Source organism: Ambystoma mexicanum, chromosome 4q, assembly GCF_040938575.1.
Source record: "Ambystoma mexicanum isolate Mex_15411 chromosome 4q, UKY_AmexF1_1, whole genome shotgun sequence".
Taxonomy (NCBI): domain Eukaryota; kingdom Metazoa; phylum Chordata; class Amphibia; order Caudata; family Ambystomatidae; genus Ambystoma; species Ambystoma mexicanum.
The window spans coordinates 124,266,134-124,291,105 of record NC_090928.1 but is presented as its reverse complement, the minus strand read 5'-3'; positions in this window follow the sequence as shown (position 1 = coordinate 124,291,105).

Below are 24,972 nucleotides of genomic sequence, written 5' to 3'. Positions count from 1 at the left end.
TGGTTAATGGCGTCTTATGTGATGCTCCCTGGAATGTTTTGTGTATGTGACTCTTATGAGCATGCCATACTGTGCCCACACTTAAAACACATAAAGCAATCAAAGAGGTTGCCTCAAATTGTACATCCACTAGGCCAAACGCCCTTTCTACGCTGCCATGCAATGATTTTCACCAGCTGCAGGCCAGCACTGATAAGAGAGGCTAATGCCTGCTCTGACTGAGCATGTGCCTGCTCTTTTTTGCTGAAATAACCCCTGAGGTCTGCATAATAGTGAGGAGATAGCGGCTGAGGAACTGTGGACCCTCTACCATGCATTAGAAGCCTGTTCTGTTTCAAATGCTTCATCAGCTAATTACTGGTGTGTGGGGTGCATTTAAAGGTCCCAAAAAGAAGTCCCTTGCACATGAATGGCAGGATTTTAAACACTGAAACAGAAACTGCCTGTCTTTGTTTTTGTTTTTCAAGTAAAATTAAAGAGCCATGTGGAAAGGGGCCTACCTGTCACTACCAGTGGCGGGAGACAGCTTTGGGAACTAGGCGGCAGGCCATTTGGCAAGCGAGGCTGGATGGATGTCTGCAGGCTGTCTGACGCAGCAGCTCGGGCCAAGAATCGTCTGTGCTGGTTGGCGGATATGGAATGCTGGTCGAGGCGTCTCGGACAGCTCTGGTGACTGCGGCGTGACAACAGTCAGCAGTGCAGCCGGATGCGGTTCAAGGACTTTTCTGTCTCGAAAATGTCCTTAAAAGATGCACGCTGGATGATGCTTATGTGGCACTCCTCCTAGCTTCTTCGCAGGGCTCGTTTCCTTTCAAGGCAGATGGCCCAAAGCTCAGGAGGGTGTTTGAGGGAATGGCCTTTTCCTTAGTTCAGATACTCTCTGGCACTTCCCAGCTAGGAAGCTTGCTGGCAGAACCTAGCAGGGTATGCTGTGTGCTGGCTGGGTACCGGCGCTGGGGTTGCTGGATGGGTCCTCTGAGACCAGGATCTCCCTCTGTTCCCTAAGAGATGTTTAGGGGCAGGATCTTGCTTCCCTCTTGGAACTCTTGGCCTTCCGTCACTGGTGGAAGAGGTAAGGTAAACTTTACCTTCAGCTGGGGTCCAAATTATTCCTCCTTCTTACTCCTTTCGAAGTCTTCAGATGATCTGCAAAGTGAGGGGTTCAGCCCTCTTTTAAAGCCATGTGGGCCACAGTGATTGGTGCAGGCTAAGCCTATCTTAATGAACCAATCCTGGGTCCCCACCAACAAACTTCTGTTATGCATGCGGTCAGGACCAGGATGCTCGGAAACAGGACAGACAAGGGGTGACAACATATACCTAGGTCTCAACCATCTTCCTGTCCGTTGTAGATCAAAGTGTCTCCCTGGTTAACTGAGCCCTCTGTGACTCTTGATTTAAGTGCAGGCTTCCCTTGAAGTATGTGCTGGGAGCACAATTCCTGTCCCTCCAAAATCACATCCTTCATCCCTCTGAAAGAGGTCTGCTCTGCAGAGACACCTGTGGTAACTGCTAGACCCAGACAGGCCATTCACTGTCTATGAAATAAAGAGAGGTGGGAACTAGCTTCAAGTTGACACATTGCATACCAAAGGGGTGTTAGTCCTACCTTTCTTGTCCATTCCGGCAACCAAGCCCTTCAAGCTTGATTCAATTATCTCTAATTAGTATGCACTGCCACCAGCTGGAGGACAAAGGAAATGCAGATCCATGGAGCCTTGGATATATAAATTAGGCTGTTCATGGCTGGAGGAAAGTACGTCTTCCCCCTTCTGGAGATGCTTTGATGGACCCGGGGCTGTCACATTCCAGCTGAATATGACAGGAGAAGACAGCGCCTGTTGGCTGCGTCTTCCTGGAGTACATGTGACTATGCGTTTTGTGCAGGAAGTAGATGAACGGTGTGTGCAATGGCCTCACATATTTCTCTGAGGCTGATCTCCCATCATTCATTTTTTTTCATTATTTAAAAAATCAAAAATGTGCAGGAGAACGTACTCTCCCCATGTGGATGGTCGAATTCCTCGCGGCAGCCTTCCCGGACTAACCTGAAATCTATCCCAACCTGTCCATCGCACTTGTTTCCCTACTCCTTTCTCCCCTGGTACTTACATTTGTGTCTCTCCTCGGCACTTGCTCAGCTCCATGGGTCCCCCACTCGTGCACTTCACCCGCTACCCCCTATTCCCTTCCCAGACCTGCACCTCTACCTCCACCCTCCCCTGCAGACGTTAACTCCGCACTTACACAGTAATAACATCACAAGGCCTAGTATGACCGTTACTGTTTTCCTATGTCCCAATCTGCCTTTGTTTTGCCCTGTGGCACCCGGAAACACTTGTGTACAGGTGAATTTCTCCATTTTGTGTTCACTCAATTCACTGCGACTACAAACATAAAGAAAGCACAGCGTGCCTGCTGATACTATAATTTTCGAAATGAAATTACAGCTTTGCTCCCCCGCTGGAAAACAAATTTGGCGGTTTCAATAGCTTATTTATTCGCCCTGTGGATGAACTGCGCTGTACAGTGTAGAGATCACACGGAAAAATTAAGAGAGGTGATTACCTTGGTCCGAAAAAAGCTCACTGCAGGATCCCCAACATCATATAGCTTGTTCCCAGACAGGATAACATGCGCTAAGAAGAGCCAGGCAGTAATCCCAAAGAAGGCTGCCTGCGTAGTCAAAAGACAATGGCCTCATTGGTGACCTATGTTCGGTTACATACAGCCCTGTTTTTTGCCCCAGGCTGAGCGGGCGATGGCCGGGGCAGCAAGCTAAATATGTCAGGAGGTCAGAGGCACAGTAAGGGGCCCACCCAGAAAGCTGCTCCCGATCTTGCTGGACAACAGATTAAGCAGCCTGCTGTGCCGGTGAATGCTCCTTTGTCATGTGCGGCTGGCTGATCTCTGCCGACTGCAATGTGTTCGGAATATGCAAAGGAATGAATATTCCAAACGGAGCATGGGAGAAGCTCTTAAGACACACCCCATGCCCCTCATTCTTTTTGCTGACAGCCTTTTAAGTGGGGCAATTTATAAGTGATGGCTCATTTAAAAGGCCATGGTTTTGTTAGAGCATGTGCTTAACATGTCAGTGTTAAGAACTGAACATGGGTCATTTTTATTCACCAGGCCAGCACAAGTATCAGTTAGCTGATCAAACCTATGCATTCTTCAAAGGGAATTAAAGTGCCACACATAAAAGTTTATAAATATTTACTTTATGTTCATGTCTCTATATTTGACACACCAAAACATATCTTTTTTTTCTATATTACTTTTTAGTTGCATATGGCGCATCCCTGGGAAGGTCAACTGTCATTTTCATGCTTGAGTATTCTAGTGGCTGCTTTGGGATATCGACTAAATTCATCAGCTTAGCAGCAAAGGTCTTTTAATTTTCTAAACAAGCCAACCACTGCCTAGCACGCACACCAGATGGCACCTCAATGTGACTTTGCAACTTTATTAGGAAAGCAGAGTTCACTGTGTGTCACTATGCAGATAGTAGTCCATGGCAAATCAATGCAGTGATGTGTGTAGCAATGTTTTGTGCACTGCCCAATCACCACCCTGTTGGTTAATGGCGTCTATGTGATGCTCCCTGGAATGTTTTGTGTATGTGACTCTGATGAGCATGCCATACTGTGCCCACACTTAAAACACATAAAGCAATCAAAGAGGTTGCCTCAAATTGTACATCCACTAGGCCAAACGCCCTTTCTACGCTGCCATGCAATGATTTTCACCAGCTGCAGGACAGCACTGATAAGAGAGGCTAATGCCTGCTCTGATTGAGCATGTGCCTGCTCTTTTTTGCTGAAATAACCCCTGAGGTCTGCATAATAGTGAGGAGATAGCGGCTGAGGAACTGTGGACCCTCTACCATGCATTAAAAGCCTGTTCTGTTTCAAATGCTTCATCAGCTAATTACTGGTGTGTGGGGTGCATTTAAAGGTCCCAAAAAGAAGTCCCTTGCACATGAATGGCAGGATTTTAAACACTGAAACAGAAACGGCCTGTCTTTGTTTTTGTTTTTCAAGTACAATTAAAGAGCCATGTGGAAAGGGGCCTACCTGTCATTACCAATGGATAAGAAGCATTTTTTTTTATTGTAAAACTTCAGCTTGATAAATTCGATTAAGCTTTTGTTACATTACAGAAATAGATTCTCGTCTCATTCCTAATAGAACCAAAATCGGTTTTAACAGACGAAGTTAGACTATGATGATAAGAAGTCAGAGAAAGGAAACATATGTTTTGACATATCCTTAGTTACTCACGAAGTTCAGTTAGAAACTGACTTTAAGACTTCATCAAGGAAATTACTTAGACTACAGGAAAGCTTGATGTTGTGACCTGCTACAACATGTTCCCACCAATCATCAAGCACATAGATTTGTGGTTTAAACTCATTTAGATGCACTTCGCGAAGAGCAGTCAACATTGGGCATGTTGTCGCTAGATGCTTTAAAGTCTCGACTTCGGCCGATTTGCAGAATCGGCAAGTGTTGGTGACTGTTTCTTTATTCTTACGCAACCAAAGCATTTCATTTGTGTTTAAAGCGTTCAATCGGAATCTCAAAAACTGCGCCCTGTGATGACGAGATGGACAGTTCGTAAGATATTTTGGTTGACAATGTAATTTAACCAACCCTCTGGAAGTAGGCAAAGTAGATTTGAGAGCTAGACGACTGTTGTAGGTTGTAATCCAGTCCCATCTTGCTAGCTTCTTTTTAGCGTGTTGTGGGCAATGGATTAGCTCTTCTTCCGATATACTTGCTTCATCCATGATTGCATTTAATTTAAGCTTCCATGACTGGATAAGGGAATAGTCGACGGATTCTTTTACCATTCCGAAGATGTTATATGGCGGAATGGAGGAGCCAAGTTGCAGTTTGGGTAAGGTGGATAAAGATTTCCAAACAATTGTCATATAAATTGAGTTCAAGGCTAGCTCGTATCTCAAGGCTGACATGGAAATATAATTTGGAAGGCCCAGAACACACCTCCAAAATTTTCCTTCCAATTTATTCCATAGATTGTGATTGACATTAAAGGCTGCTTCACCGCCGAAGGTAAGTGTTGGAATTACCTTTTGAAGGTAGAACATTACTACGGGGGTAATGGAAAATTTCCCGTAGTCCTTGTTAATTTTAGCAGCTTGTTTTATCCACCAAATCGCTAGTCCAGGCAGCTTCGCAGACCGAATCGTTAACCATTACGCCTAGATAACGGATCGACTTAACAACATTTAGACCCTTTTTTTCAATAAACCATCTGAAGGACCTGTCCTTCTTTGACATGATTCGTCCGATACACATGATTTTTGTTTTCTCTGCATTTAGGCAGAATTCGTTTGCAGTTAGAAACTCATGTAGGCGAGAAATAAGATGATGTAGGCTAATTTGAGTCTGATCGACCAACACTATGTCGTCTGCATAGACCAGATGGTTAACAAAGGATCCGTTTAACTTAGGAGGAAAGCAATGGACAGACTTTAGCCACTCCGGTAGATCAGCTAGAAAGAGTTTGAAAAGATCTGCTGCAAGGGGACAGCCTTGTTTGACGCCTTTGAATGTTCTTATTGATTCAGTGAGGTCGCCTTGTGAGTTCACTCTTATTTGAATGGAAGTGTTAGAGTGCAGGGCGATAATGGGTTCTAACAAGTGATCTGGGCATTGCCAAGAACGTAATTTAGCCCATAATTTGCTGCGGTTGATGGCATCGAATGCTTGTCGAAGGTCGACAAATGCGAAGATTTTTTTTTTCGCCTCCATTGCTGACAACTTTAAAATTGACAAGATTGTGAGATTCACACCGGGACCTACATGTTTCGTAAAGCCTGTTTGACGGCAGTCAAATTTACCAGCTGAGAGCACCCAGTTCACCAGCCGTTGGCGCAAGAAGGATTTCCGATGGTATCGAGAAGGGCAATCGGACGATAGTTCGCAGGATCAGCCCGACTGCCCTTCTTATATATAGGGACTACAATTGCTTTTGACCAAGAGGAAGGAAGCGTTCTACTATTTGTAATCTGGAAAAACAGCTTGTTTATGAATTTGGCCCAGTGTACTCTGTGCTTTTTGAGCATAAGATTTGAAATTTGGTCTGGTCCAGCAGCTCTCGAATTCTTCAGCTTAGATATTGCACATTAAAGCTCTTTGCAGGAAGGTGTAATGTCCCAAATAGAAGTTGACACATCGATCAGCGTAGATTCTTCGCATGCAGGTTTTTCATAGATTGAAGTAAAGTATTCTCGCCATTTGTTACTTGTGATTTCATTAGAGATTGATGGAGTAGATTTGGAGCGGCCCTTATTCAAAATGGCCCAGATTTCACGTGTGTTTTTAAGTGCTAATAACTTTAGCATTGTTTCCGCTCAACCTTGATCAATAATGGTGGAGTGTGATCTTAGCCAATTTCGATATATTTGCCGCCGTTCCTTGACTTTCCTTGCCTTTCAGCATGGGTCACTCAGCTCTCTTTTGATTAGTCGAAGATCTTTCCTTAGTAGTTCTTTTGCCGATGCTATTTCAGCACTGTAAAGATGTTTCGGCGATGACCCAAAAATTCTTAGATTAGAAATGTTCAAGGTATGATCCATCAGCAAAGGCGTATATTCTAGTATCTGGAGTGCATTTATACTTTGGCTTAGAGAAGCGATTGCAGATCTGTTGGTTACCAGTCGGTTTCCTGCAGCATTCATTTGTAGTTGGAAGGAATCATTTGTTGATGTATTGCAATGCTCTTCATGCCGAACAAACCACAGCAGGTTGTGATCGCTAAATGACATTGGCTGCACGTTGAAGGAAATGGCTTTGGCGAAAAGATCCATCGAGGCCCAGATTTAGTCAAGAGTACTTGTTTGCGACATACTATGCCACGTCGGGTTCGGTGGAAGGTCACCTTTTATTGATCCATTCAACATCTGACAATTGCGTTTTAAGAGATCACTGGACCAAGTTTGGCCTCTAGAAATAACATCGTTATCAGGAAGCCGGACATTTAACTTGGTAGATGGATCAAATTTAAACCAACTGCAATTAAGGTTGCCACAAATAATCACTGAGACGTTGTCATAGGCTAAAAAGGTATGGTCGATTTTGTTTAATACCGAGTTGATGAAAGATGCTGATGAAATCATTGCAGGGTTCCAGTATCCGTTAATTATTAACAGGTTTGAAAAGGTGGTTCTTAGAGATAATTTGATCAAAGTACTTTGCACAAAAGGATTTGGGTTTGAAGAAGCTACAAACGACCACCAATTCTGGATTTTCAAAAGTGTTATCAATCCTGCAAAGGGGCGGCCCTTGGGGTTTTTACCAGCCGGGTTTATCAAAATGGTGAACACGTTTTCCAAAGGTTCTTGGAATGTATTGAACAGATGCATAAATCCTCGCGTATTCCATGACAATAAGATTAGTTCTTGTTATATGACATTGGCTCATTGCTATTTACGTGGTCCATTTGGGAATCTTCTCACGTTGTTAGCCCTTCTTTCAAATGACTGATGTGTGGCGGCATCTAAAATGTCAGGTGATGAGGCTAGAGATTGGCGCAAGGCTGATCGTTGAGCGGCCCTGTGTCTTTCTTCTTGGTTGAAATTTGCCTTTAAAGATGGAACGGATCTCGTGGCAAGCGGTTCAAGAGTGAGATCAAAACCATAAAGCAGGAGATCCTCATTTGCGTGGCGTAACATGTTTTTCACCGCAACAGATGAAATATGAAGAAGAACTTGGTCGGATGACATTTCGGTTAAGTATTCCACAATTTTGATATCGTCTGATGAGATGGCCCGCAATGGTGGAATACATGCAAATAATTTTTAAATATTTGCTCAATTTAGATTAACTTCGTTGCCATCCGAATTAATATTCTGAAGGCGAAGTTTCCACTTACAAGATGGATTCTCATGATTAACAGGTCTGGAGGCTCGCTGGACTTGAGGCAATCGCGATTTTAACTGATTCAGCATGTGTTTAGGATTTAGCTTTGAGCATGGAAGTTGCTGAGGAGCCTTCTTGATCGGAGCAGAAAGTTGTTGTACATTGGGTACTGCTAGCGGTATCCTCAGGGTTTCACTAGCCTCTAAACTCTTCGTCATCGGTGACCCGCTTGATTTGACAGCTTGTGCTTCAATAGAAGCATTAATGGAGCTGCCAATGTCAACCGAATAGGTCCATAGATTGCATAAGTCGATGGGAAGATCTGAGGTGACATTACCAATAGAGGTGTTGTTAGATGCTATTCGCTGACGTTTTGCTGGAATCCTTGAAGGTCGCAGTGGAGCTCCTGTTTTCCTCGAAGGTTCGTTGATGGCAGTGGTTTTCGCAGAGGTTGTATGAGCTGGTCGAATGAACAGACTTGTCTTCTTCGGCGTCGTAATGTTTCTTATACATTTTTTTACCTTTTGTTGTATTTGTTTCGGGGGTATACTTTTTTTCCTGGGTTGCTGAGCTTGTTTTCCAGATGTTTTTTTCAATTTAATTTCAGGATTTATGGTGATGGTTTTTGCAGGGCCTTTAAATATATTGAAAGAGTTCGCTGATGTAGAAATTTGAACAGGTGTGCTTCCTTGAATCGGGGTCTCGGTTGATGTGAGGCTAATCGCTTGAGAAACGAGGCCTTGAGCATTCAAGTTAGGATTCAGATCCTCATGAGTGGCGGACGTGGAGCTCACTATTGGGTCGAACTTGATCGGCTTTTTAGCAGCTGTAGCAAGGGCAACCAAAACTTGTGGATGTGGGGTTCCAAGTGAATTGTCTCGTGTGTTAGAAGATCCCCGCGAGGAAATAGTAGCATTTTTCCGCATTCATTTCACTGATTCCAGTAAGCCCTCCATTAGGGAGTCATTCTGGCAATGATGACGTGCAGCTAGATCGCTCAGCCTGTCTTGCCATCTCGCTGCATTTTCAGCATTGGACACCATTTGGGCTTGCAAGAAACTTGAGAAATGATCGAGTTTGTCAATTTTTGCCGTTAGATTAGAGATTGCAGTGCCTTGATCGCTTTTTGTCCCTATCAGAGATTCAAAAATGTTTGTGAATGGAGCTAGGGCAACAGGAGAGGCAGCTAAAACATTGTTGTGTATCTGTGAAAGCGCTTCAATTGAAATGCCAAGCGGTTGTGGTACAAAGTCGTGGGGTGGCGAAGAACAAACTGAACTTTCCAAGTTATAGTGCGGGTTGAAGGTGGAGACATTTTTGCCATGATTTGACACTTGAGTTTCTTCTCCAAACTGAGGCAGCGTGAGAAGCGGGGTGCTAGCATTCAGCATGGAGTTCGTACGCAAAGGAGGAATGGTGGAGGTGCGTTTTGCCTTGAGCTCGGCGACTCTTTGCAGGCGATTAGCCCGAGCAATCGCACTCCGGTCAGGCTGAATAGGAGGTGGATTGAATTCATGAACCAAGGGCCGAGGAGTGCGAGGTGGATGAGCATCTATGGACTGTTCATTAGCGCTCGACGTGAAGAATCGACCAGCGTCAGGTGCTTGGCATGCCAAAGCACTGTCATTATCAGGTTCAGTACATTCAAATGCAGCTCCTAGAGCAGCTCGACCTGCTGCGTTTAGTCTGCTGAGATCAGTTAGGGAACAGATTGAGTTGGTTGGAGGCAAGAGACTTGGAACAGTAACAGAGGGCCTCATTTCGTTTTTTCCGTCAGCTGAAACAGTCTGGGGGCAGCACAAATGAGCAGAAAAACAGCAAGAGGTTTTTTCCTGGAACAAAAGATCTTTGGCAGTAAAAGGGCGAGTAGAAACAGAAGTAGGCATGAGCAGCCGTTGAGCCTCCAAAGGTTGTTTGGGAATCAGTGAAGGCGCCGAATTGTTGTCCACAACAAGGTTAGAGATCTTTAAAAGTTCTTCATCAGTAACTAGATGCGACACAAGTCTTTTATCTGTAGATGAGACAACAAAGTTTGTAGAATTATTGATCTTTGAAGACGCAGTTGCTAGAGAGACAGCTTGCATCAGTTGTTGTGGAGCAGGTGCCTGGTCGTCAAGCCATTGAACTGGAATAAAGACAGGAGTACTAGATGCACCCAATAGGTCATCCTTGGCCACTCTACAGACTAGCAGTTCTGTTTCCCCGACGTGTGTGCTAGAAGGCTGTTCGCAGTCGAAAACTCAATTGCAATCAGGATTAATAGCGGAAGCACTCGAGGAACAGGGATTTTCAGGATGGACTGCTAGAATGGCAGAATGGACAATAGGCAAAGCAGATGGAATTGAGACATCCAATACTAAGCATCGCTCCTCGAAATGCGACGAAGCTGGGTGCAGTGAAGAGATTGTAGTCACAGTCATTGTTAAATCATTCGCAGCCAAAAGCGTGCGTCCAGTCGCTTTGCTTACCTAGGGTCCAACTGCTGCTTTCATCATGGACCAAGGATTTGGCGTGCGCCGTTGCTGCGAAGATTTTTTCCGGGTTAATGGGCCGTCTACAGACAAAGTCATTGCTCACGCCACCGCCGTCCAAAAGGGAGAGCAGGCGGACAGAGAGAGCAGTAGAGCGGGGGAGCAGGCTAGGAGCAGACTGGGGCAGACTGGGACTCAGCTCCTTGACTCCGCACCGCACTCCGCGCTCTGAACGTGTTTTTAAACACAGGAGCCAATGGAGATAGAAACAGGACTGGACGTGCATCTCCTCTCAGGACAGCAGAACGTGGAGACTGGGGCAGGCTGGGACTCAGCTCCTTGACTCCGCGCCGCGCTCCGCGCTCTGAAGGTGTTTTTAAACACAGGAGCCAATGGAGATAGAAACAGGACTGGACGTGCAGCTCCTCTCAGGACAGAAGAACGTGGAGACTGGGGCAGACTGGGACTCAGCTCCTTGACTCCGCGCATTTAATTTACAAAAGAAGGAGAAATCACAGATCCCTGTCACATGGAAAACAGGATTTTTAAAGATTGAAAACAAAAACAGCCTGCACATGTGTGTGCAAATAAAAACGGTTTGAAAAAGTAAAAACGAAAGAATATCACTACTCACAGAAAAATTTCAGGAAAACAAAACATGATGTGTGGGTTGACAAAAAGTAATGTATATTATGTTTCACCCACAAACTCCAGTGACATTTGAAGAGCCTCGAGCAAACATTTGAGCGAAACTTGATTCTAACTACGACAGTTTCCACATAGCCAACAACACCATTATCGTTCCAAAGAAAGTTAAGACATTAGGAGTAGTTCTTGATGAAAAACTCTCCATGAAATCTCATGTTTCCAGCATTAAATCCAGCTGTGGTCTAATGAACAAGAGAATAAAATATATTCGACCATTCATCTCAGAAGAGAACTGTGCTCTTTTGTCCACTGTCCTGGTTAATTCAAGATTGGCCTATTGTAACAGTCTCTTAGCGGGCACCTCAGTCTCTAATATCCGATCTCTACACGTGGCGCAGAATAATGCCGTGCGTAACATTTTCAATCAGTCTCGTAATACACACATTTCCACCTTCAGGAAAAAACTCCACTGGCTTCAGTCAAACAGTGCAACACATAAGATGCTTACCACGACCCACAAATGCCTCAGTCTAAGCAGCCCCATCTATCTGGCATTCCGCATTAGCACCAAACCCAATGTGGGGAACCTTCGCTCTTCCTCTGCGATCATTCTCAAACATCCTAAATTCAGGACAGCCAAATTTGGAGGTACTATCCTTGATGCTCAGGGTCCCCCTCTTTGGAACACACTTCCAGCAAGGATGCGGCAGATAAAAAGCTATACTGTGTTCAAACGTGCTATAAAGACTCACTTCTTCAACTTGGAATAATCTGACTCTTCTATCCTTCTGTCTTCATGCCTGTTGTGTTCGTCCTTGTTTTGTTCTGTGTGCGCCCTGAGGCCTGCGGGAATGTTGGCACGTTACAAAAATTAATATAAATAAATAAATATACTTTGTCTTCCTGAAAAAAATGTCAGCCCAATAAAGACCCTTTTTGCTGGCTGTGGGCAAAACTTCACAAGGACATCTCCCACTTCCAGCCTGGATGTCACATCTCCCATCTAATGACCAACCGCAATAAAAATGTCCTGCAAAAATCATTGAAATTCAATGTTCTCCAGACCTGCTGGCTCTGAAAGCATGGACTTCAAGAAAAGTCACCCGTGGCTGGAGCACGACTAATATGTATGAAAATGCGGGCACCCACTTCAGAGAGCAAGCTTCCAATGCAAAGGAGACTGATAACGGTAGTGAAAACAAATGGCAGGAAGCAGGAGCAGGACCATTTTTGCCACATGAAGATTCACAATTTAAAAGGACTATTATCGTTTAGGCTGTTTTCTCAGCCATAATAAGGCGGGTGAATTTCATCTATGTGCCATTTTTTATGTAATTTCCAGGCGATTTGGGGGATATAAAATGTACCTACCTGTGACTCTGGGAACTGTAATAGCCAGTTAAACTAGGTTTCTGGCTGATCTGACCATGTTCCAAATGTGAGAGTTGGTCAGCGGGTGGCAGATGAAATTAAGGATATGCTTAATAATTTGCATATTCATAACTGTTATGCTTTTTATGGAAATGGCAGAAAGATGCCACATGGCAGTGCTACATGAGACAGATTTGGTGGTCGGTTTATCTAATTCCCCATGATTAGCGGAGACAAAAAATGTGTTTAGTATGGCAGTTGCTAGTAAAATTATGAATTTGTGATACAGGACTAGTTTTTGCCAAAAAGTTGAAAGGAGAACAAAGGATGATGACAAATGGAGCATGCCATATGTTGGTCCAGATGCCTAAACCAATCCTGACTTGGAGGCTAGGTTTGGGAGGAGAGAGATGGCAGGGATTATTGCAGGGTACTTCCCCAAGATTCTTAAATTGGTGGTGTCATTGCTGCTATATAAGGGGGACCGCACTAGGACAGAGGGACAGAAAAAGGAGAAAGACAGGAGCACAACTGGACTACCGCCTGCTCCAAAGGCAACACCAGCTCTCTGTCCACACCAAGAAGAGCCCACATCCAAGTCTGCGTGTCTGCGGCATCTAACAACTCGGCAAACTCTTTAAAATCTGCAAGGAGCTGGCCAATCCTGCTGCAGTCTCTACCTCTCCTGTATCCTCCCAGGCCCTGTGCACGGCCCTGGCTTCTCATTTTAACTCTAAAATTCAGGACATCCTGTCCTCTGTCTTCCTCTCCCCCTTCTCCCTCTACTCCCTGCTCTTCCTCTGGCCCTTCTTCAGCCACCTGCCCTCCCTCCTTCTCTGCCTTTCCCCTGTTCTCCCCAGATGAGGTTTCTAGACAAGTCCAATCTATGAAAGTCTCGTCAAAACAGGTTCACCCCTGTTCCTCCAAAACCATCAAGGACCACTGACACCATGGCTCCTGCCCTGGCAGACTTCTGCAACCATACCTTTGCCACTGGAGTCTCCCCTTCCCCCCTAAAGCATTCCCTTGTACACCCTCTTCTTAAGAAACCCTCTGCTGACCCTTCCTGCCCGGCAAACTATCGCCCAATCACCATCACTCCTTTGCTGGGCAAACTCCTTGAAAAACTGGCCATCTCCCGGCTTAATCTTCACACTGAATATGTTGGTTGTCTCCATGACCATCAGTCTGGCTTCGGAGCTTCCAAGAACATGGAAACGGCTCTCCTGAACATCCATGAAGATCTGTTCTCCAACCTTGATTCCAACACCCCCTGTTTCCTCATCTTACTCAATCTCTCTTCTGCCTTTGACATGATCAACCATGTCATCCTGCTTAACCATCTCTGTGACAACATGGGTATCACCGATCAGGCCCTGGCCTGGCTGACTTCTTTCCTCTCTGATCGACCCTCCCAGGTCCAACTTGGGTCCTTCCTTTCATTTATCTTTATCTTTATCTGTGGTGTTCCCCAGGGGTCTAACCTCTCTCCTTGGCTCTTCAACCAATACCTGGCACTTCTTGCCCACCACATTGCCGCTCTCTTTCCCAACTTTCAGTGCTATGCGGATGACACAACTCATTTTCAGGCTCCCCTCTGCCACCTCTTCTTCTTCTCTCATCTCTGACTGTCTGTCTGCTATCCAGGAATGGTGTGCCGCAAATGATCTCTGCCTTAATGCCAGTAAGACCGAGATTCTCCTCATCGGCCCCCCTGCTCCCTCCATTCCTGTCACTCTCTGGCCGGCCTCTCTTGGCCCTCTCCCTGCTCCCACCTGTGAGGCTAAAAACATTGGGGTCAGCTTTAATTCCACACTCTCCTTCTCTCCTCACTCTAAGAAGTCACACTACCAGCTGAACCTCCTCGGAGGTATTCTTCCTTTCCTCTCCTTCCCCAGAAGCTCACTGTCTCCAGAGCTCTTGTTCTCTCTAGGCTTGACTATTGCAACAGCCGCTTTCTAAATCTGCCTGCTTCTACTCTTCGCCTTCTGCAACTCATCCAAAACAGGACTGTGAGACTTGTCCTTGGCCTCAAGCCCAGGAATCTTATCCCTCCAGGACTAAAATCCCTTCACTAGCTCCCAGTGGCGGCGAGGATTCAGTTCAAAACCCTCTGAATTGTCCACAAAGCCTTCTGGGGCCTGGTGCCTCATTACCTTTTAAGACGAAGGCAACCCTTCCCCCCTTAAACTGAATGCAGTGGAGACAGACCCCCTACCCCTTAAACCGAGCGTAGAAAGCTTGGTGGGTTGATTAATGCCTTCAAATGTGCAGAAAACTAGAAATCATAGTGCTTTGCAGCAATAACGTCAGAATGTTTTATATATAATGAAAGGCATAGTAAGTAGTACATGATAAGTATATGTACTAAAAAAACTAGGTTTGAAACGGATTAGGTGTCAAGATATAACCAAAAACAGGGTAATCCACCATTTTGTGAGTCATGATGACACCAGTGGAGATCTTTTTTATAAAAAAGTTCAAATAAAGGACAAAGGAGAGGGCTCAGAGTGACTAGAACCAGTTTAGACTAGGCTAGAGTGCCAAATGAGTCGGTCGACTGGCAGAATAGGTCAGCCAATCACAAGCAGAAATAGGAACAGCTCATTGATCAGGCCATATGAGTTAACGAATCATAGATAGGAAGGGGTTGTCTTTATGACTAAACCATTAGCTCACCTCCCTAGAACTGTATATAAAGGGGACTGAATTCAGTGTTAAAGAGCAGAGTTCCTGAGATGTCCAAGATGTATGAAGTGTACCTGTCTGCTGGAGAAATAAAGCCTGATGTCTTCTTGAACCAAGCCTTAGTGTCCTGTTTGTTCCAGTGTCTCTTCCGGACCCTACAGATGCCAAGACCCAGCAGATGTTTTTTTTTGGGACCTCCAATACATTTGGCAAACCAAGCCAGGACCTGAGCTAATGTCTCCAGGACTGACGGACCAAGGGAACATGAGGTAATCCCATAATGTCCTGCCTGGATGGGGGTTAAGAATGGAATAGGAATACAGGTGGGGGAGGGCAGGCTGCAGTTGCCCTAGCCTGTAGAAGAGAAGAGACATGCAGGCATGACAGTATGGCAGAAGGCCTTGGCACTAGGCTAGTGAAGGGGACTATTTATGTTTGGCAAATTTCCAAGATAAATTATTTTAAAGTCCAGTTTTAAAAGAATTCCAAGAAATAAAAAAATAAAAAGAGTGAAAATCAAAGGTTCGTCAAAACATTTTAATTACTTATTTAAAAATCCATGTTCGGGAGAAGCAAATATATTTTTTTTTCTTCAATTTTTCAAGAATAAAATTAAAAGTCACCTTTGAGAGACATCTCTTAGAAAAAATTGTGTTTTGAGGTATTTTTTTAACGGCTTTCAGAAACAACTTTAGTCACTCATGGGGAACCCCTCTAAGAAAAATTATTTGTTGATGGTCTTTTTCAGACACAAGATTCACCAATTATAGGGAGCCTCCCTAAGATTTTTGTTTTTAAAAGAGTCATGTTTTTAAGTGTTATATAAGTAGTTTAGAAAAAGTAACACAGAATGGGAATTAACTCAAGACATTGAGCGTTAGGAGTTATTGAGATATTGGGCCTCATTACAAGTACACCGGTCTGGGACTTAACGCCGCCGGTATAACATACCGGCACCGTTTCCGCATCCGCCTAATCATGACCTGCGGACCCGGAAACAGCACCACCTTCAACCGGCACCGCGGAGTTTAAACTCCCGTAAACTCCACCTGCACGGAAACCCCTCCGTTACCGGCAATACTAAACACCGCGAGCATCACAAGTAGCGCAGACATGGAAACACCGCCAGAAAAATGCCGTTAAAACCGTGATCACGGCAGCGGTACCGCCGCCACCGCGAACATGACGTTAAACAGTGCCTGGTGACCTGAATTAGGGCACAGGTGCACCAAATCAGCCCAGCTGGACTCAGCAGGCCACTGGGAGCCTACAAAAGGGCCACACCCAGGCCAACTCAAAACAGAACCATGCAGGCAGCAGCTCTAGTAGCATTGGGACTGGGCCTACTCAACCAACAGGCAGCACTGAACATGATGGCAGTAATGTTGCAGAGGAGGAGACGGAGGCATAGGAGGTGCAGGCGGCAACCAGCCAACCCTGTACCCATCGCAAACCCCATTGTCCAGCAGGCACCACCCCGCAGGCAGCCTGCAATACCACGCATCAGGGCCTCACCCTGGAACCTTACCGCAGGACAGATCCACACATCATACCGGCTGGACCGTCCAACAATCCTGTATGTCACTGCCATGATAGAGGACGACATCAGCAGCCACAAAGACACCCCCACCACCACCACCCCTCCTGAAGGTAGTGTCTGTTCTGCATTTTCTTGGCACCGGTACCTATCAACACACAGTTGGTGAGCTGCACGGCCTATCACAACCCTGTTTCTCCAAAATCCTGGTACAGGTACTGGATGCCCTGTTGCGCCCGTCTTCACTGGGCTGTACAGCAGTGATCCGCCAGATCTGCTCAAACAGCAGAACCGGGCCTTCAGTAGTCCAAATGTCCTCTCAATCATGCCACATGTGTGGACATGTGCCCTGTTGTATGCCTCTTCATGCCTGTTCCTTGGCCTACGTACAGGCGTCATCAGCGATGGCGTGAGTGCATATCCAGCATCACCTACATGGGATGGAGATGTGGGGGACATGTCAGTGTTTGTAGTATCATGTCTTCATCAGATGCATTGCAATCTTGTGTCATTGTTCATTCATTCATATGTAGCATGCAGTGGTTGGACCGGTGGGTGGTTCTGTTCTTTGGTCATCGTAGAGCACGTTGGCAACTGGACATTGACCAAAGCATTGGTGTGCATGTGTACTCTGCCCTGCGGGTGACATTGGCTTGTAAGTATGGCATTCTGCAGTGATGTGCATACATGGCAGAGTCAGTCCACTGTGATGATGTAGTCGATGCAGGACGTCTCATGTACAGGCATCATGTGCATTGGAAGGGCAGTGTTGCATATTGTGGGTGGGGGTTTGCAGTGACTCCAGGTGTATGTGCCAGCAGCAGTTCAGACTGTGTGTGTCATGTGGCAGGGTGTGTACGGGGACACCGTGGAAACCTGCCATGTGTTGCTTTGTGATGTTTGGGTTCTGCTGTCTATTAAGTTGATGGGCGGGGGGTGATGTATGTGCAGTCGCAGTTGCACACTCACATTGCTCATTGCCCTGGACACACACACTCACCACTTCCACAGGGCCGGTGCATTGGCAGCTGTACTCACCCAATAGCCATGTGCTTTGTCCAGCATAGTGTTCCATGTACCATGGCAATGTGGAATTCCGCAGTACCATTGAGTCATGTGTTGAGCCCGGGAAACATGCGCAGCAATGTGTTATCACTTGCGTGGCATCACATACCATCTGTACATTCAGTGAGTGGTACTGTTTCCTATTGCGGAACACCATCTCGATTGCACGTGGTACTGTCAGCTCAATGTGGCTGCAGTCGACTGCACCTATGCAATTTGGCATGCCTGCTATGGCATGGAAGGCCAACTTGGTGGCAATTACCTGGGGGAGGGTACGCGGTAGGGCAATCTACCATGCTGCACAATCTGTGCCTGCGCAGGAACATTCCAATGCCCCCAGACGCAGATGATGAAGATGGGGATGGAGACGGAGACAGAGACGGGGATGGGGATGGGGATAGGATGGCACAACCTCCTCCTGGGGGTCCACTAGATGGACAACGAGCACAGGATGCACTGATTCGCATTTACTTTTGAGAGACAGCACATTCACAGCATTGCATGGATATGGTGATGCCACTAAATGAATTGTTGTACTGCAAATGAAATGATGGATGTCCACTCATGTATGTTTTTTTTCAAATGATGATATATTGATGAAATCACAACAGGGAAGGAGGTGCAATGGTTAGGGAAGCTGTACACCCGTGCCCACCCACGACCCAAATGTATCCACCCCCAACCAGGCCCCAATACACAAACCCCCTATTGGACCTCTCCCACCACCCAAACGTACCCACCCCCAACCAGGCCCTAATACACAAACCCCCTATTGGACCTCCTCCACCACCCAAACGTACCCACCCCCTCACACCCTTCTAGCCCACATGTGTCCTGCAGTGCCCGACACACATGCCATCATTTCTGTGTGCGCTTCTGCGCTTGTGCATCCTTGCCCGAGAGCCCCGTTAGCCGACTCGAGCGCCTCCGTGGACTGGCAGTGGTGGAGCTGGATGGGTTGGTGGTATTGGATGGCACAGAATCTGGAATAGGTGGCATATGTGCAAGATTTGCCTGTTGGCCAATCAAGATGGAATCAAGAATCCCCGAGGTGTTGTCATTGCCCTCCCGCACATGGCGTGCCAGGGTGACTATAGTGCTGGCAAAGCGTCCAATGGACCTTGAGAGGCGACGTACAGATGTGCTGTAGCACTCCCTCTGCAGCCTAGATTCCTCGAACTGCCTCTCCACCAGCTGGGTGAGGGAAGCCATCTGCTCCTCCATCCGCTGCATGCAGGAATTTAGCTCTGCCATTGAGGGGGTAAGTGACCTCATAGGACTGTGGAGTGATGTGGGGCTGAACTCCAGCTGATAAAACGATTCCAAGTCATCAAGGGTGGGCACCTCCCTCTGTGGCCCTGTATCAGACTGCACGGCCAGGGAACTGTTGTCACTAAATGCTGCCTATACGGCAGTGCAGATGTTTTCTGTGGTGGGTTGCATTGGCATGATGGGTTCCCGTGTCACCTGTGTTGCATCAGGCAGCGTGGAGACGGTGGAGATGTTGGTGATGGTGGCCGGCACATGTGTTGCAGTTGCTACTGGGGGCAGAGATGTCGAACTGCTGGCAGCATTCTCCTGGGCAGGGGCACTGGCTTGCACACATGCAGGAGCTGATTGCCTGGGCTGTTGTGCAGTATCACTGTCACTTGATACAGCTGTGGGGACACAGAGGGCATGAAATTAGTTATGTGGTGGTGCCTGCATCATGCGGGTTGATCATTTAATGGTAGCATACATGCATCAGCTTGTTGCCGGAAATGCATTGTAGTGATATGGGTCACCATCTGGATCATGATGGTGTCCGTTGGCCCAGTCATGCACTGCCTGTGGGAGGAAGGGGTGTTCATGGGTCCTTTGGCCCAGTCATGCACTGCCTGGGGGTGGGGGGGGGTTGTTAATGGGTCCTTTGGCCCAGTCATGCACTGCCTGGGGGGGGTTGTTAATGGGTCCTTTGGCCCAGTCATGCACTGCCTGGGGGAAAGGGGGTTGTTAATGGGTCCTTTGGACCACTCCTGGCCTCAACATAAACTCATATGGCATTCATATTTGCGCACTTACCAGCATCTGCAGGTGGACTCACTCCTGCCTCAGCCTCCCCGATCCCATGGATGCCCTCAAGGTGGAGGACACTGCTGCAGCGCTCCTCCCATGTTTGTAGACAGAGTGGGGAAGGGGGTCCTCCACCTGTCCTGCTGCTGCATTGGCGGTGTGTGGAGATCAGGTTCCGCACCCTCAGCCTGAGGTCGTCCCACCGCTTGTGGCAGTCCTTTACGCTCCTTACAGTCATGCCCACAGCGGTGCACTTGTGTGCTGCTTCCGCCCACACTTCCTTCCTCTGCTGCTGTGTAGCACGCCGTTGATCGGCACTGAACAGCATGTCAGCATGCTCCACTATGTGCTCGACCAGAACAGTTAGCTCCGCCTCACTAAAGCGATGTTTGCTCTGCCTCTGGGCTGGAATCCTGGCAGACATGCTGGTGGTCCCTTTTGGCTTATCACAGTGTGGATTCTGCTTGTGCTGACTCTGGATGGCAATGGATTGTGCTTTATATGATGGCCGCCTCTCTGTTTCCTGTTTTGGCGATCATGGTGTTTCCGGTTCCGTGTCCGTGGTGACGGTGGAGGACACAGGTTTTAGGCTACTTGTGGTGCCGCTATGTCCATTTCCTTGGGTGTTTCCGTGGCGGCAGTTACACCTTTTCCGCTTCCGTGTGGTGCACGTGACTGACAGCACGTGATCGGCCGGTCTTTCCGCAACCTTGTGGACACGGAAACTTTGTTACCGCCGCCGCGGAATTACCGCAGTCCAGACCGGAAAAGTTGTAATGAGGCCCATTGACTTGAGTGTGGCCAAGCAATATATGAGGAAAAATAGTTGTGAGGTGTAGCCAAGCTATGAGGATATGCCCTGTTGCTAGACATTAAAGAGTGCTAGCAGAAGCTTTAAAATCAGAGCCCTTTTACAAGGGACATGTAGGACACGAGATTTATTTAAAGACTTTCTTGAAGGAATTTGTTATGTTCCAATCGGAGCAGAATATAGAGGGCAAGACGAGTCCAAAGAGAGGATTGTGAGGTGCACATATATGTGGCTGGCCAAGTCATTTTGTTGTCTGTTTTGTTTATTTGTTGTGTTTTATGTCAATATGTGTGCACTGTCATTATTGTTTATGACTTGAGAAAGAAAAAATGCATTTTAAATGGATTTTTAAAATTAGCATTGTTCCAAGAATTAAAAGTGATCAAATATAAAAATAATTCTGAGATAAATACTATAGATCAAATTAAAGAGATGTGTGTTGTTTTTAGGTTAAAAAAGGCAAACCTTAGTGATACAAATAGAAAATACTTGGAAGAAACTGCTTCCCTTTAAGCCTTCATATAAAATTGAAGCCCAGCAACTCTGGAGTTAATTTCTTGATTTGATAACACTAGACAAAGTGATTTATGACATGCACCTCATGCGATAGAAAACCAAGTTGAGTTTGATGAAAATAAAGTAGCTGAAAGATAGGACTGGAAGTGGTTTTTAAAATAAAAATGGATGATGATGAAAGAATGCATGGGCACTTTGAAAAAGCGCTGTGATAGAGAAAATTTCATCAGATAGAAAGTTAAATCCTTCATATTTATGATATAAGCATCTCTAGGGCTTGGAAAAAAAATAAAATGTCTAACAACATAAATCTGCATTGAAGTTTCTTTTAAATTAGAGATAAGAACCATGAAATAGGGAGCTGCAAGTATGCAAATCAGCTCCTGTGTAAAAAATAAAAGGGATTTACTATTGATAAATGTGTAGGCACTTTTGAAAAGCCCTGCGGTATAAAATTGAAAGTAGACAGATAATTTAATTCTTTACATTAATGAGGTCAGACCCTTTAGGAATCTGATAGGCTTTGAACAAAATAGAATCACATTCTATTTACAGGAGATCTTGAGCAGAGAAAAGGTTTAAAATTATGAAGTGCGTAGCTTGGAAAAGATCCAAGACATCCGATTGCTAAAAGAATGCATCTGTTTTATCGACCTAAGCAGTGGAAATGAGATAAAGGAGGGGTGCGCGGCACTGCAATAGGAAGGAATGTCAGTTTTGTTTCAAGAAGAAGCTAGCCTTTTTAAAATGGACTGAGATGTTGACAAAATTGGTGTCTTTTAATGAGAAAACTTGTATCGATGGAGCACTGGCTTAGAAAATATGTGTGTTGTGCTTTAAGCATGACAGGCTATGTGGCGTTATGTATTGAAAGTGATCAGGGAAAAAAAGCATGTCATTTTTTTGGCTTTGAGGAAAATATGTTGCCACAAGTTAAAAATGGTTTGTGATAAGACATTTGCACAACTGTAGGCAACATAATCAAAGAAAGCTTGTATATATAAACAGCTTGCAAAGGCCACAGCTGATTACATTTGAGAGCGATATAGCTGAAATTTAAATTGTGTGTTTCTGTGTAGAATACAGTAAAAAGCAAGCCAATGTGCTAATTGATGGTACTTGGACCAAACACACTAAAATAAGTTATGGGAAGTGACAGTAATTTATGAGAAAAAACATTATTTGACAAACGTTTTTGAGATAGACATGACAAATTTGGAAAAATATTAAAATACAGGTCAAAAAGAAATATGTAGGAATATTGAGATTCTTGTAGTATGCAAGCAGGAATAAAAACAGCAATTATATTATATTATGCCCTTGGGCAAAAGCTGAGGCAAAACACAAAGGAGAAATAGTGATATTACTGGACAGGAATGCCGTAATACCACACTATGGTACGGCCTTGAGAAAGAAAAAAAAAGTCTGCCAAGTTAAAACTGGCTCATGTTAAGAGAGAATAAAGGAATACAGCATTCGCCATCGTGGGCGCAAATTATTAAGTGAACCTAACAGCTTGCGAAGGACATAGCTGAGAAAAACGAAGTAATGGGAAGAGTTACAAATCACGTGCAAGTGAATGAACCACTGATAGGCTGTTGAGTCAAAAGCGTGCACCAATGCATAGTGAAAATAAGAAAGGTTTTTGTTTTGCCTTAAATAGCCAGGACAGAGCAACCTGACAGTCTGACTTTGAAGGGTATTTTTGAGGATGGTCAGATTTAAATGCCTTTTTGTATTTTGGGCATTAGAAGAACTGGCACAGCCAGAACTCTTTAAAAGGCAACCTTATGAGTGTGAGGAAGTTGCCATCTCCTGGGAGAAAAATTGAGATCAGTGCAAGGTAGAAGGCAAAGCCATTGCCCTCGCTACAAACAGACAGATAATGAGAAATTAGAATGAGGTGGGGCTTCATAGTTTCTCTTGCCAGAGAAAGGGCGAACCAGATCACAGTATGTACATTAATCCCAGATGAGTAAGAGTAAATTAAGGTGCAAACTCCCAAGTTTTTGACTTCTAGCGCTGAGAAGTGGATGCATGTACGAGGAAAAGTTCCAGAAAGAGGCACATTAGCTACAGAAGACAGCAAAGGTCCTCTAGCTGTGGGGACAAAAAAATGATGACAGTTGGTCAAAGGGAAGACATTTAAGCATTACTGTTCATAATGGAGCGCTGTGCAAATCATTAAAGTGTGGTAGTCTTGAAAGCGTTTATAGTGCTGTGTCCAGATATGCCAGATGGGGGAGCTATTAGAAATACCAGAGGTTGTCAGAGCTTATGCTGACATAACCTAAGGAATTAGTGGACCTGGAAATAAGGTCATGATTAGAGATGCAGTTGACCCTTGTGCATTAAACACAGGCTTCTGCAAGAAAGGAAATACACAGAAAATAATGCAAAAGAATTGTTGAATTACACCAAGGGAAGAGTAATGGGAGTAGTAGAGGCAAATCGAATTCACAGTGAGCAGTACCATAAAATGGCGGAGGCTTCTAGGATAGAGGCATCCAAAATAGTTAGGGACATTTTCAGTGTAACACGGGTGAGTTCTAAAAATATGCAGAAAGACAATCAAAATATGCAGAATGGACAGATTAGGAGCCTTCCTCTTCTGCATTGCACATGAGGTATGTTAGAACCTTTTTTGCATACATGTGTGGAAGCCTAAGATTTGTGCAGAATGAACAACCTTTAAGAAAAGGGACAGCATGCCCCTTAGTGTACAGCTGACAAATAAAGGAAGGCTTTGATGAATGAGAGAAGGGGTACAGATAGACTCCAGTTCAAAAATGCTAAAACTATATTGAGGAAATATTCTTGTTGCCATATGCAAATGGAACCGATATAATAAAATATGCACATACAGAGACTCATATTAGGGTGGGCCTTGTGAGCACTACAGGGGGATCATTGGACCCAGTAATAAGGGGTCACTCCCCTTGTAATTAGAGATGACAGCCGCTGAATATGCCATTATGAGCGCTGACAGCATGATGATAAGATTTGGTGTTTTATTTATTTTGCATTTTTTAAAGGACTTGCATAGCCCAGGGGAATCGAGGCTCTGAATGATTTTGTGACATAATGTAGTGATCATGCAAGGTTTTTTTCTGGTTAGGAAAAAGATGAGGGTAGGATGGTATCTCCAAGCGCTGCTATCTCTGAGGGGATTGTGTTAAAACTGGCGATCAAATAGTCAGACATAGAAAAGAGAATTCTGCCATAGGTGCAGCGGAAAGCACTGGCAGAAAGTGAGCAAGTCATGGTTGTTGGTATTTTGAGAACTCTTATGATAAACCTCAGGGATAAGGGAAGAGATAGTGGCAGTAGGGAAGATTTTCCTTTCTGACGGTTCTTTGAGAAGCAATCTGGGTAATAGACTTAGAGATGCAGGTGCCGCTGGGGTAAAGCGCACAGTTAATAAAGATGTTTGAGGTATTGACAAAATATATGCCTACCGTCTTGCCTTTCATTATAGGTTGCTGAATTAGTGACGCTGATTGTCGCGCCAGAGAAATCTTGTAGACTAGGAAGTAATGATGTACAGTGGCCCCGCCTATGTGACGTCGACAGTACGTGCAGACCAGCACGCTGGAAAAGGAGGGGCTACCTCAGAGCGGGCGGCACTCCTGTGCAGCATGCAGCATTATTGAATAGACCCATGGAAGCGAGCACTACAACTCCCAGTAGTCAGTATAATAGGGTTATAGGACACCTACACTGTTTGAGTATGATAAGAAAAAAGAACCCCACTGCAATCAGTGCGAGGAGCGGTTAGGGGTTGAATAGAGAACATGTTATATTTTGTGTAAATAAAGTGCATCTCATGCAAAATTAATTTACTGCAGAGGACAAGTAAGTGAGATCACATGCAGACTCAGCAATGTGTAAACACAAAATGCATGAAGACACATAGGAATA